The sequence below is a fragment of the Schistocerca serialis genome, chromosome 1, assembly GCF_023864345.2.
Source record: "Schistocerca serialis cubense isolate TAMUIC-IGC-003099 chromosome 1, iqSchSeri2.2, whole genome shotgun sequence".
Lineage (NCBI taxonomy): Eukaryota > Metazoa > Arthropoda > Insecta > Orthoptera > Acrididae > Schistocerca > Schistocerca serialis.
In genome coordinates this window covers 1051092527-1051104585 of record NC_064638.1, presented here as the reverse complement: position 1 = coordinate 1051104585, position 12059 = coordinate 1051092527, and the positions used below count along the sequence as shown (strand labels likewise).

General features: G+C 41.8%; 1 long non-coding RNA gene across 1 annotated transcript in view; it reads right to left on the bottom strand.

Moving 5' to 3' along the window:
* LOC126415177 (uncharacterized) overlaps window positions 1-7556 on the bottom strand; it is a 375032-nt gene extending 367476 nt beyond the window's left edge. The window contains exon 1 of the long non-coding RNA XR_007575386.1: window positions 7370-7556. This is a non-coding gene — a long non-coding RNA (uncharacterized LOC126415177). The remainder of the gene's footprint in view (window positions 1-7369) is intronic.
* Between the last annotated feature and the right edge of the window lie 4503 nt (window positions 7557-12059).

Sequence of the window (12059 nt, the reverse complement as noted above, 5' to 3'; positions counted from 1 at the left end):
GTCCGTCTGAAACCGACGTCCATGCATGTCTTTGCTCAGGTCGCCAAAGATGTGAAAATGACACACTGAAAGATCCGGGCTGTACGGTGGATGTTTCAGAGTTTCCGACCCAAATCGCTGAAGCGTAGCCTTCGTCCGACTGGCAGTGTGGGCCAGGCGCTCGACTCCAGGGGAAGCAGGAACTGATCGTCTCATCTCCCATTGGGGTAAATGTCTTGAAACCTCCCCTTAGAAAAATTAATGAATTACTGTGCTGATAAACCTCTTACGTTATTTGATTTTCAAACAGCTGAGCAGAACTGAACGTACTCAGACATTTCTCTCTTTACTGATCAACTCTGAACTGACACACAATATTTTTAGCGCAACGCAATCTGACTTTCAATAATTCCTACAAAAGAATGGCCCTGACTAACAATAACCTATACCTTTCATGAATCACTTACCTCACAAAAATCTTCGTTACTCGAACTACTGCAATATAGGGAGCGCCAGTACTGCCAGCTAAATAAAAGATTCTAACTACTGAAGTCACTAACTACTGATAGGCATAGTTAGCAAATGAAAGACTTTGGTAGAGAACAAACAATGTATTTACCTTAATACTGTTCAAAAGTCATTATATATATATATATATATATATATATATATATATATATATATATATATATCAGTTCATGACATCCAGTCTCACAAATTTCGTTTTTCTGACGGACACACGTCCAGATCGTCCGCTCTCAAAACTCTGCCATCTCTCTTCCCACATCCACCACTGCTGGCGGCTCACCTCCAACTGCGCAACGCTACGTGCTGTTCACGTCCAACTGCCCAATACTACAATAGCGAATATTCCAACAATGCCAGCCGGCCGCGGTGGCCGAGTGGTTCTAGGCGCTTCAGTCCGGAACCGCGCTGCTGCTACAGTCGCAGGTTCGAATCCTGCCTCGGGCATGGATGTGTGTGATGTCCTTGGGTTAGTTAGGTTTAAGTAGTTCTAAGTTCTAGGGGACTGATGACCTCAGATGTTAAGTCCAATAGTTCTCAGAGCCATTTGAACCATTTTGAACAATGTCAACCAGCCACAGACTGCACACAGCACAGCCAGTGATTTTCATACAGAGCGCTACGTGACGTTACCAACATAAAAACCTAAACAGCCTACTTACAGTCTTAACGCGTGTGGTGATAACCTTTGAATGAAACCATTCCATGGCTCAATGAGGCGGCTGTTCGGTTTTCAGTAGACTGTCTCTCATATTTTATATGTTCACCGGCCAAAATATTAGACACTCTCTTAAAAGAGCAACCTGCTCGCTTTGGTGCGCTGTGTATGATATACGGGGTGTTCAAAACGTCTCTCCGCAGTGCCGTACGATTGTTAGCCGCCAGTGCCTTATGATTGTTCGCCTGCCTGGGTTACTTCCCTTCAAGTGGACTCTCCCATCATTCCACTGTTTCGTTTATCTCAGCCAGCGTCAGTCGTATCGTTGGTGTGTATCGTTACGTGTTGACGTGAACGTTCAAGTTTAGTTCCTTTGTTCGTTTATTTCGTTTTGTCACTGTTAAAATGCTAACCATCGAAGAACGTGTGTTTTTAGTCGAACAAGTATTCAAAGCTGGAGGTAAATACACAGTTTCAGTTCCTCAAACATTTAATTTAATTTTTTCCGGAGACAACACTCCCACATCGCGATACTGTGCGAGATTTGATTAACGAATTTGGAAGTACGGGTTCAGTGACAGATGCACCGAGAAGTGGTCGTCCTAGCGTTTTGTCTCAGGATAAACTACTCGATATTTCCGTTAAAATCTGCATGAGTCCGAATAAGTCAGTAAGAAAACTCGCCCAGGAAATCGATGTTAGTGTCGGAACGGCCCACACAGCTGTAAGGAAAAAAGTAGAACTTTTCCCATACAAAGTAACAGTCGTGCAAGAATTGAAAAATACTGATCATGGCAAGAGACTGTATTATTGTCAATGTTTCAAAAATTTCGTTCAAAAAATGGAAGGGATATTCTTAAGGAAACGTTTTTCACTAATGAGGCGTGGTTCATTTATCCGGGTACATGAACTCGCAAAATTCTCGTATGTGCAGTACTGCGAAGCCATTGTGTATTCATGAGGAGCCACTTCATTCTGTGAAAATAGGAGTTTGGATTGCAATTTCTAGACGTCGGATTGTGGGTCCCATATTTTTCAGCGAAACAATAAACGCCCAACGATACGGCAGTGATATTCTGTACCCATTCATAGGAAAACTTGTGTTAAGTGAAATACTGAACAGTTATTTTCAACAAGATGGTGCAACCGCACATACAGCTCGCGTTTCAATGTCACTGCTTGCTAATGTTTTTGGTGATCGCATAATGTCACAGGACTTTGGCCTCCACGATCGCCTGTCCTAACACCACCTGACTTTTCCTTCCGGGGTGCAGCGAAAGCAACTGTCTATAAAAACCGTCCAAAATCCATCGATGAATTGAAAACTGCAGTCTCCACTTTCACTGCTTCTGTTGCAGAAGAAATGTTACAGCTTGTGTTTGGAAACATGATTAGACGAATTGAATTGCGTATTCTACAACAGAGGGGGGAGGGGGGGGGGGGGGGGGGGGAGAGACACTTTCAACATTTAATGTGAAAATTTGTGAGTAAAAATGAATATTCAATAAATTAATAACTTGTATTTCACTGAGTTTCATTTCGGTATATTCACTTAGGCATACGGTTCGCGCGGCTAACAATCATACCCCACTGTAGAGAGACACCCCGTAGAACTGGTACTAGTTGGTCATGGGACACTCCACTATTGATATAAGTCACGGCAGTGAATTGGTGTGGTTGTGTCAGTCTATTGTATGGAATTAGCGCAGTATTATCAGTCGACGTGGAGGCATGACAGAATGGCAGAAAGGAGTTATCACGTTACCCAGGACCACATCGTGAATGAAGTTGTCCGATTGCCCTACAGGGAACAGTGTAGCACTCGCTACCATGTAACACGGCATAAGAACAGTTATCTCTAGCAGATTCTAACCGACAGGGGCAAGAGACGAGTGTCGCACCTTTTCTGCTGTAAGTGAATGCAGGTCCAAGCAACCAGTTTCCGATCGAATATCGCATGTAATGGAATTCGGAGTCGGGTACCTCTTACAGAGCCATTTCGGGCAACGGCACATATAACATCATTTCTTTAATATACTAAACGACACAGAATCTGGACAATAATTGACAGAAGACGAGTCGTGTGGGCCAAAGAGCCGAGATTTTGTCCCTTTCAAATGATGCAAGCGTCTAATTCACTGACGACCCAATAAGGAAGTGTGTGAAAGATGTAGCTGAGGCTGGAAGTTGTTCTGCTTTATTTTGTGTGTGTGTGTGTGTGTGTGTGTGTGTGTGTGTGTGTGTGTGTGTGTGTGTGTGTGTGTGTGAGTGTGTGTGTAGGTTGCGGGAGTGGAGGTCGTACCATTTCGCTCACTCCTCTGGTTATTGTAACATAAACCAGTATGTTTAGATCAACATTCTGGGCGACCAAGTGTTACCCCTTCTTCCATGTCTTCGTAATGTGTGTGCTGTCGACGTCCCCGTCTTCCAAGATGACGGTAGTCATGCTACAGGACTGCAGCATACCCTCCTGGTTGACGAACACTCAAGCATACTATCGTATTTCCACTGGACCTCTAAATCACCCGACCCTTACCCTGTACAAAATATCTGTGACCATTTATAACAACGGGTAAAACATAGTTATCTGCATTCCCAGAGTCTGGTAAATCTGCAGGATCTACTCCATCAACGGGTGGTTCAAAATGGCTCTAAGCACTATGGGACTTAACTTCTGAGGTCATCAGTCCCCTAGATTCAGAACTACTTAAACCTAACTGACATCACACACATCCATGCCGGAGGCAGGATTCGAACCTGCGACCGTAGCGGTCGCGCGGTTCCAGACTGTAGCGCCTAGAACCGCTCGGCCACAGCGGCCGGCTCATCAACGTGTGGCTTCAGTTGGTTACGACGTATATGGAAGCGATATTGGGCTGTCTTCCTCGCAAAATTGAGGCATTTTTTTAAGGTGAGAGGCGAGGTTACACGATATTGGCATGAGGTCTTCTGGGGAAGAGATGATAATTTTTTGTGTTTTCCTTATATTTTGTGTTGGAATATTTTCAGATTAATCACATACTGCTGTACTTCACATGCAGTGTTTAGCATTTGCAGCTCGTGTTCTTCAACAAACTTATATTTCAGAATTTATATTTTTCTGAAAGTTAAGTATTAGTTTAGTTATTTATTTCAAGATTATTTCACGTAGACTAGTCTCGCTGGAATACTGTGGCACTAGGTCTGCAGGCTTTCAAATGTACTGGGGTATAAGAAAGTACATGAAATTTTTCGGCTAATAAGCGTTGGACTAATTAATTTCATTCCATCCGACCCAACACTGTCGTTTGTTGGGGTAGTTCGAATGATTATGACTCAGAGCACTACGAAATGATGTACAGTGGATAACGGTATTTTGTCTGTTTGCTTGTACCTGTAAATATTCTGTGCTACAGGAACACCATTATAGGTGGTTCCTAAACGGTCACGTAATAATATGCAGAGAAAAAATTAAATAGAGGGTGCGATTTATCTACTTCCAGTTTCCCCTCTGGATTTTTACCGCTATGCAGGGTCAGCATCTGGTGAGTCTCTGCTCATCCGGTTCTGGTATTCGTTTCTGTTAGCAGAAAGTATCTGGCACTGCACAACACAATTAAAGTGTCTCTTTTTCGTAAAGCCGTAATTGAATTTTGAAGTTTGCAATATTTCTCAAAGGTGCCTACAGCCTTCCTCTGTGATAGTGCAAAGCGTAGCGCCCTGCGATGTCATCCTCGGGCCTGGGGGCTCTTCATACATAAATTTGTCGACAAGATGGAAAGTAAAAATTGGCCAGGTGCTTGTAGGACTCGCGCACTGACGGTTCCGTACAAATTTAATCACGTATACAGATATTTCATCGACTTCGGGAATCGAGGATACTGGCGATTTTTGCTTGTTATCGACACTGGTACTGACAAGATATAGATCCCAGGGATTCCAAGACTTTCGAGAATGTTTTAATTTCAAGTTGAAGTCGGATAACAAATGACAAAAGAGATACGTTTAAGTGTGATATAATTACAAATTATCAATTTCGGATTTTCCCTTTACTTATACTGTGAAACCTTGTTTCTTGTCACATTTCATGATTCAGTGTCAACGGGAAGCACCCTATAGGTTTTGATGAGTGAGTTTTCGAGTATGAAAATACGTTACGCAAGTAGCCGCATCTTTTGATTGCATTCACTTAGAAGCTTAATATTTTTAAGCCGTAAAGCGACCGTCGATCTTAGTATGTGAGATAAATTTGAACTTGATACGACAAATCGCTCTAGAGAAAAAGGATTCTTAACACACAGACAGACAAACAGACAGACAGATAAAGAAAAGCCAAAAAAATATTTTTTCATGTTACATAATTACAGATTAGGAAATTGCAGATTTTTCCGTAAGGGGTCCTTTTTTTTTTTTTACAGATTGAGGCGCGGAACCCTAAAAAGGCAGAGCTCAGAAGTTCATGTGAGGAATAAGATGGATTAATGATATCACTTCGGCACAAATTTCATCTCAAATCTGCCCAATGCTACCGTGGACGCGTCACGCGATGGGAAGGTCGTCATACACCCCCTTACCCACGGTTAAATCCTTCTCTAAGGACACTGCGGACCAGAAAACCCACTGAACGTGATCGTAACCCTTTGTTATGTAGTGCGACTGCAGTTTATGCTCGCTGTACAGGGTGGAACCACTATGGATCTGTTCAAAATCATTCAACGAAATTAGAACGTGATCTCAAGGAGCAAAGGGTGCTCATGCTTTTTCAGCCCACCTGTTTCGCACCTTCCTGTGGTGTAAGCACAGATGGATGTGACACTAATAAACGCATAAGTAAAATGGCAAAGGGTACGCCAAGACGCCCCAGTTTGGCAACACCCTCGGTGCGACCCACCCTCCTTTTCTGATTACCTGTTCAGAGACAAACCACAACGTAGCCCTAGGCGCTGGAAACAGGTGACCCCTTGATACCCCTCCAATTCGACGTGCCTACTAGTAAGCACAAGAGCAGCAGTGTAGCCTACCTGCAGGAGTCCGCGACTCTCATCAAATTTAACTCTGTACATGTACATTTTTAAAGTTCTCAACAAAGGCAGGTGGGTGGCACCGAGGATGTTGCCGAACAGGGGGTCTAAGAGGGAGCTTCTGCATTTTTATTTGCGCACGTAGAGATGTCACAACCCTCCTTGAGCACGCCACAAGAGGGCGTCAAACAGAAGGGCTGAAAAAGTATGAGCACCTTTTGCTGCTAGAGATCTCTTTCAAATTTCGTCGAATGGCTTTGGGTCTGTAGTGATTCCACCCTGTACACCAGAGCAAAAACTGAAGTTGCACTGCACTGCAAAGGGATTCGATGATATTCAGTGGGGTTGCTGGCCTAGGATGTCCTTAGAGAATGGCTGGGCCTTCCAAGCGATGTCAGTAGTGACAGAGGTTATCAAGAACATCGTGCTGTTGCTCATCACACTGTGACCTGTCTTTTCTGACCTCGAAATGTATTGGAATCAACGTCCCAAGGAAAGGGGTGTTTTCTTGATTCCACTTATGCCACTCCCTAAGGCCTTTTCGTGTCAATTCTGAGCGGCGGTGTGTAAAATATATTCCTCGGACACCCATAAGAAAACCACTTGATTTTGACATTGTGCATCGCGGTTCTGACCTCCATCACGTCCACGTTGGCATTGGGCAGAATTGTGGTGAAATTAGATGCAAATGTGACTCCATTGACCTACCTTACATCTCACATGAACTTCTGAGCTGTCGGCTTCCTATCGGATATATCGACAACTTGCTGTTTGAAGCGTCGCCGAGCCCGAGGGTAAAGTCGAAGTCGTCATGCTTTTGTATCATAACCGAGGAAGGGTGTAGACAGCTGTGAGCCAAATTTCATACTTAAACGTCGCAATGGGAGACAATTACGGCATTTCGAAAAAGTGATCGTTTAACTGTGTTGCGTAGTGTATTTGAAGCAATCAGCAGCCTTGCAACTTGGTAGCTTACGTGATCCAGTCATCCGTTAATGGCCTCAGCTGGATATGACATAACTGAAGAAAGCTGTGGACTTTTTTCCTCTCCAAATTGAAACCATTATCAAGGCTAGAGGCGCCCTGTCGATGACTAATTTTTTTTGTGAAGTGATTACCATTCTGGAAAGAGCTGGTACAACTTAAAATAACCGATTGAGAACTCGATTCCTAAACTTCAGTATCGGCTCGCACTTTGTTTTCTTACCTTTCCACTGTCGTGTGTGGAGCCGGTATTGTGCGCTGGCGGAGACGCCCCACAGCCCGTCCAAGGCCGCGCCAGCTGCGGCCGCTATTTGTGCGCCGGTATTCGCGAGCACGCAGAACGCTGCCAGCCGCTGTGACGACGTGGGGGCGTCGCCTTACCTCGGTGACGCAGGCTGGCTTACACAACGGGTCGGCGTAACCCACTGTTATACCACACTGCAGGCTGCGAGGAGGGCGGGAACAAAGAGTTTAACGTCCCATCGACATGCAGGCCATAAGAGGTGGAACAGTAGCGCCGTTGGGAAAAGAAGGAACGAAGTTTAGAATGGCTTTTCACGCAGCTGGCGCGAATCATGCTTAACAAACAGAATGCAAAAAGTTGTGCTGAATAATCCCAACAGTGTAGTAAAGGTAAAAAAATTGAGTGACTGGGGAGAAATCACAAAGTGTGCCCCACAAGGTTCAATTCTGGGTCCACTCCTTTCTCTACATATGTGAATGACCTTCCACATAACATACAACAATCTGAATTGGTAATTTCTGCAGACAATACTAGTGTTATAATAAACCCCATTAGAAAGGAAGAAATAAGAGAGGTTGCAATGATATTTTCGCAAGAATTATTAAGTGGTTCTCAGGAAATGGACTCACCCTAAATCTTGAGAAAACACACTACATTCAATTCTATACAACAAATAGAGTCATACCATTAACTGAACAGGAGTCAATAAAAAGGGTAGAATGCTTCAAATTTTGAGTGTATGTATTGATGAAATCTTGAACTGGAAAAAGCATATTACTGAGCTTCTCAAACAATTAAGTTCAGTTACTTTTGCTCTTCATATAATTGCTACTCTTGGAAAGAAACGAATTAATCTCCTTATGTATTTTGCATATTTCCACTTAATAATATCTTACGGAAAATTTTCTTGTGTAACTCATCACTCAGAAAGTATTGCATGTGCAAAAGCGAGCAATAAGAATAATATGCGGTGTACACCCACGAACATCATGTAGGCTCCTCTTCAGCGAGCTAGGCAATTTAACTGCGCCGTCACAATACATATATCCGCTAATGAAATTCATCACAAATAATCCATCACAGTTTGAAAAGGACAGTGATGTCGATACATACAAAACTAGAGGGAAAAAATGACCTTTATTACCCATTATTAACGCTGTCGACGATTCATAAAGGAGTTCAATGTGCAATAACAAAAATCTTTGTCCATTTGCCCAATAACATAAGTAACAAGTAGCAAACTAAATTTTAAATCCGACATAAAATTATTTTTTTGACAACTCCTTCTATTCCACCCACGAATTACTATTTAAAAACTGGTAGGCTGGGAAAATCTTGTTTTGAATCAGGTTGCGTGAGTAGGACTAAAAAAATAATGTGTTCTCATTAATGTTAAGACAATGTGTTCACATTAATGCTAACACTAATCATTTATACGTATTCTGTAAACTGACTCGTGCCACATCATTTTGATAAAAGAATCGATCAAATTACCTACGGAACATGTAAGTAACGAATTAACGTGTTGTTGACAACGAGATCGGTAGAGACGGAGTGAACAAGCTCCTAATAGGGCAGAATGGTGAAAGATGGTTTTGAACATTCAAAAATATCTGCAGCAGTAACACTGGATCAGGTCTACATCTACATCTACACACATAGCAAACCATTGCGAATTGCGTGGCGGGTGATACTTCGAGTGGTAGCACATGGTAAGAGTTTCTTCCCGTTGCAGGTGCGTATGGAGCGTGGGAAGATCGATAGCTGAAATTTCTTTGAGCGTGCTGTAACTAGTCTAATACTGTCATTACGGTCCCTACAGGAGCAACAGGTAGCGATCTGAAGAATGTCTCGAGATTCCTATTTTAATACTGGTTCTCGCATCTTTGTAATTAAGCTTTCGCGGGAGATGTTTGCGCCGACATTAAAGTGTCTCTAGTGGGTCAAATAAACCTGTGATCGCTCATGTCGTCATCCTTGTACGCGTCCAGTGCCCCCTGTTAGTCTGTTTGCGTAGTTAATTGCACGTTCCACAGATCGTCTGAACGATTCTTTCATCGAAACGATGTGGAAAGTGTTTGTTTACAGGATATGTATACATGATTAGTGTTAACATTATGAAAACATTATTCTTTTGTTCTTACTCGTGCGACGACACTTAAAAACATGTCCTTTTCCCGGATGTCAGTTTTTAAATAGAAATTATACTGCGGTTTAGAAGGAGCTGTTTTGCTTTGCTAGTCATGGACTGTGCGGCTGGTCCCGGCGGAGGTTCGAGTCCTCCCTCGGGCATGGGTGTGTGTGTGTTTGTCCTTAGGATAATTTAGGTTAAGTAGTGTGTAAGCTTAGGGACTGATGACCTTAGCAGTTAAGTCCCATAAGATTTCACACACATTTGAACATTTTTTTTTCTTTGCCACCTGTCAGACATTTAAGGTATTGGACAAGCAATCAGAAATTTTTGCTGCTGCATATTGAACTTCCTTCCGAGCCCCTGACAACTTTAACAATGGATGATAACAGTCATTTTCCCTTTAGTATTGTAGGTATGTACGACACTGTTCTTCTCGAATTGCGATGGATCATTTATGATGAATTTAATTAGCGAATACTGTGTTGTAACGGCGCAGTTAAAATGCCTACTCCTTGACGAGAGATCTGCATGGCGTCTGTGAGTGAATACCATGTATATTATTCTTTCTGCTCGCTTTTGTGCAATCATTGCTTTCTTTCCAAATGATGACTTAATCCATAAAATTATTCCATACGACATTACTGAGTGCAAATATGCAAAATATGTTACGAGTTTGATAATTTTGTTTCCAAGATTAGCAATTATACAAAGATTAAAAGTAACTGAACTTAACTATTTGAGAATTTTAGTAATATGCTTCTCCCAGTTCGACGTTTCATCAATATGCACACTCAAAAATTTGGAGCATTGTACCCTATTTACTGACTCCTGCTCATGTGCTACACCAGTCTTTGGTATTACTATTTGTTGTTCAGAACAGAATATATGTTTTTTTTTTTCAAAATTCAGTGAGAATCCACTTTCTGAGAATCACTTAAGAATTATTTGGAAAATATCATTAACTAACTCTTCTGTTGTTTTCTATCTAACGGAATTTATATAACACCAGTATCGTGCGCAAAAAGCACCAACTCTGGTTGTTGAATGTTAAGGGGAGGACATTCACAAAAATAAGGAATAGGAGTGGACCCCAAATTGAACGCTGTGCTGTGGGTCCCACATATTTGAACAATGTATAAAGATAGGACGCACAAATGCAACAAAGGTACAGCAGAAAATACGTTGACCTATTGGAAAATTATTAACAGTGAATGCAAACTGGAGTATAAATGTCCATTACCGAGCCAGAAAGAATATTTAAATCGTCAAGAATGGGATTTTTTTACTTGTTTTCTAAGGAGAATTTCACTTTCAAGAAATAAGATATTTAACTTTGAAAAATGTACTGGCTTTTAGTTTGCAAGAAAGAAGAAATTTATTTTATTTTTTGTTTGCTTTCAGAATGTTTAAAAGATAGAACTTTGATTTCCAGAGAGAAATACACAGTAGACAAGAAGTACATGTAAAAGAGCATGCTCCTGTCAGTGCTAATAAAGAAAGAGATAGCTCAGTGGTTAAATGTCAGACTATGGAAACAGGGGCCGAATATTCGATCCTCACTGAGTCCTTCGATTTTTAACTCTCAGTTATCAATTCTTTTGTCTCTGACAATGGTTATTACTGTGCGGAGTTGTACTCTGATTCGGAGTCTCACTATAACTAAGCTAAATTTTGAGATCCGTGACGCGTAACTGTCAAACTCTGTTTCTACGCCGATTATCATAATTAAAAATCCAGTTTCGATCGTCCTAATTCGTGTTGTTTAGCATGACATCATAGGGATATTAGAAGCGTACTCGCAACGGTTTCAGATCAGTGAAATAATCGCTATTAGTATCATTTGTAAACTGTAACGGATGGAAACCAATAGTGTGATTCGCTGGCATTTTCATGCGTATGACATGTTGCACTGGGTAAACACCTGAAACTAGTTGTGGAAGTAAAAAGAGGTTTTAACAAATATACAGCCAAAGTGGAAAAATGGCGCCTTCATTTAATAGTGAGTGCCTACGTATGTATTATAAGGAATCGCAATATTTGCATTTAGCAAGTTGTGATACCCGCAAATGATTTAAACTCAGGTTAAGGAAATGGGACAGATACAACTTAAAACTAGTGGATGTTTGAAAACGAATATTGGGGTTTTAAGGCTTTGTAGCTTTTATTACATTCAACTTGCAATTACAAATAATACATCATATGAAAGAGCAACTCAAACTATTTTTCGTACAAGTGTTTATTACGAGCACATACCTAGCTGATTGGAGACCTTTTCTCAAACCTTGATCGTTGTGTCTAGAGTAATTGTTGCAACAAATGTTTGTTAAGTCAGGTGGATTAGCACTTAGTGGAGTCACATACTCATGCGCTTTATCAACTCACACAGGTAAAAACTGCATCGGATGAGATCGGGTGAACGAAGAGGCCATACGAAACCATCTCTGTCATCTGGCCTCTTGCAGCCAATCCAGCGGTTGGGTAGTGCGTCGTTTAACCAATAACGCACTGAGTTACGCCAGTGAGGCGGCGCACCAT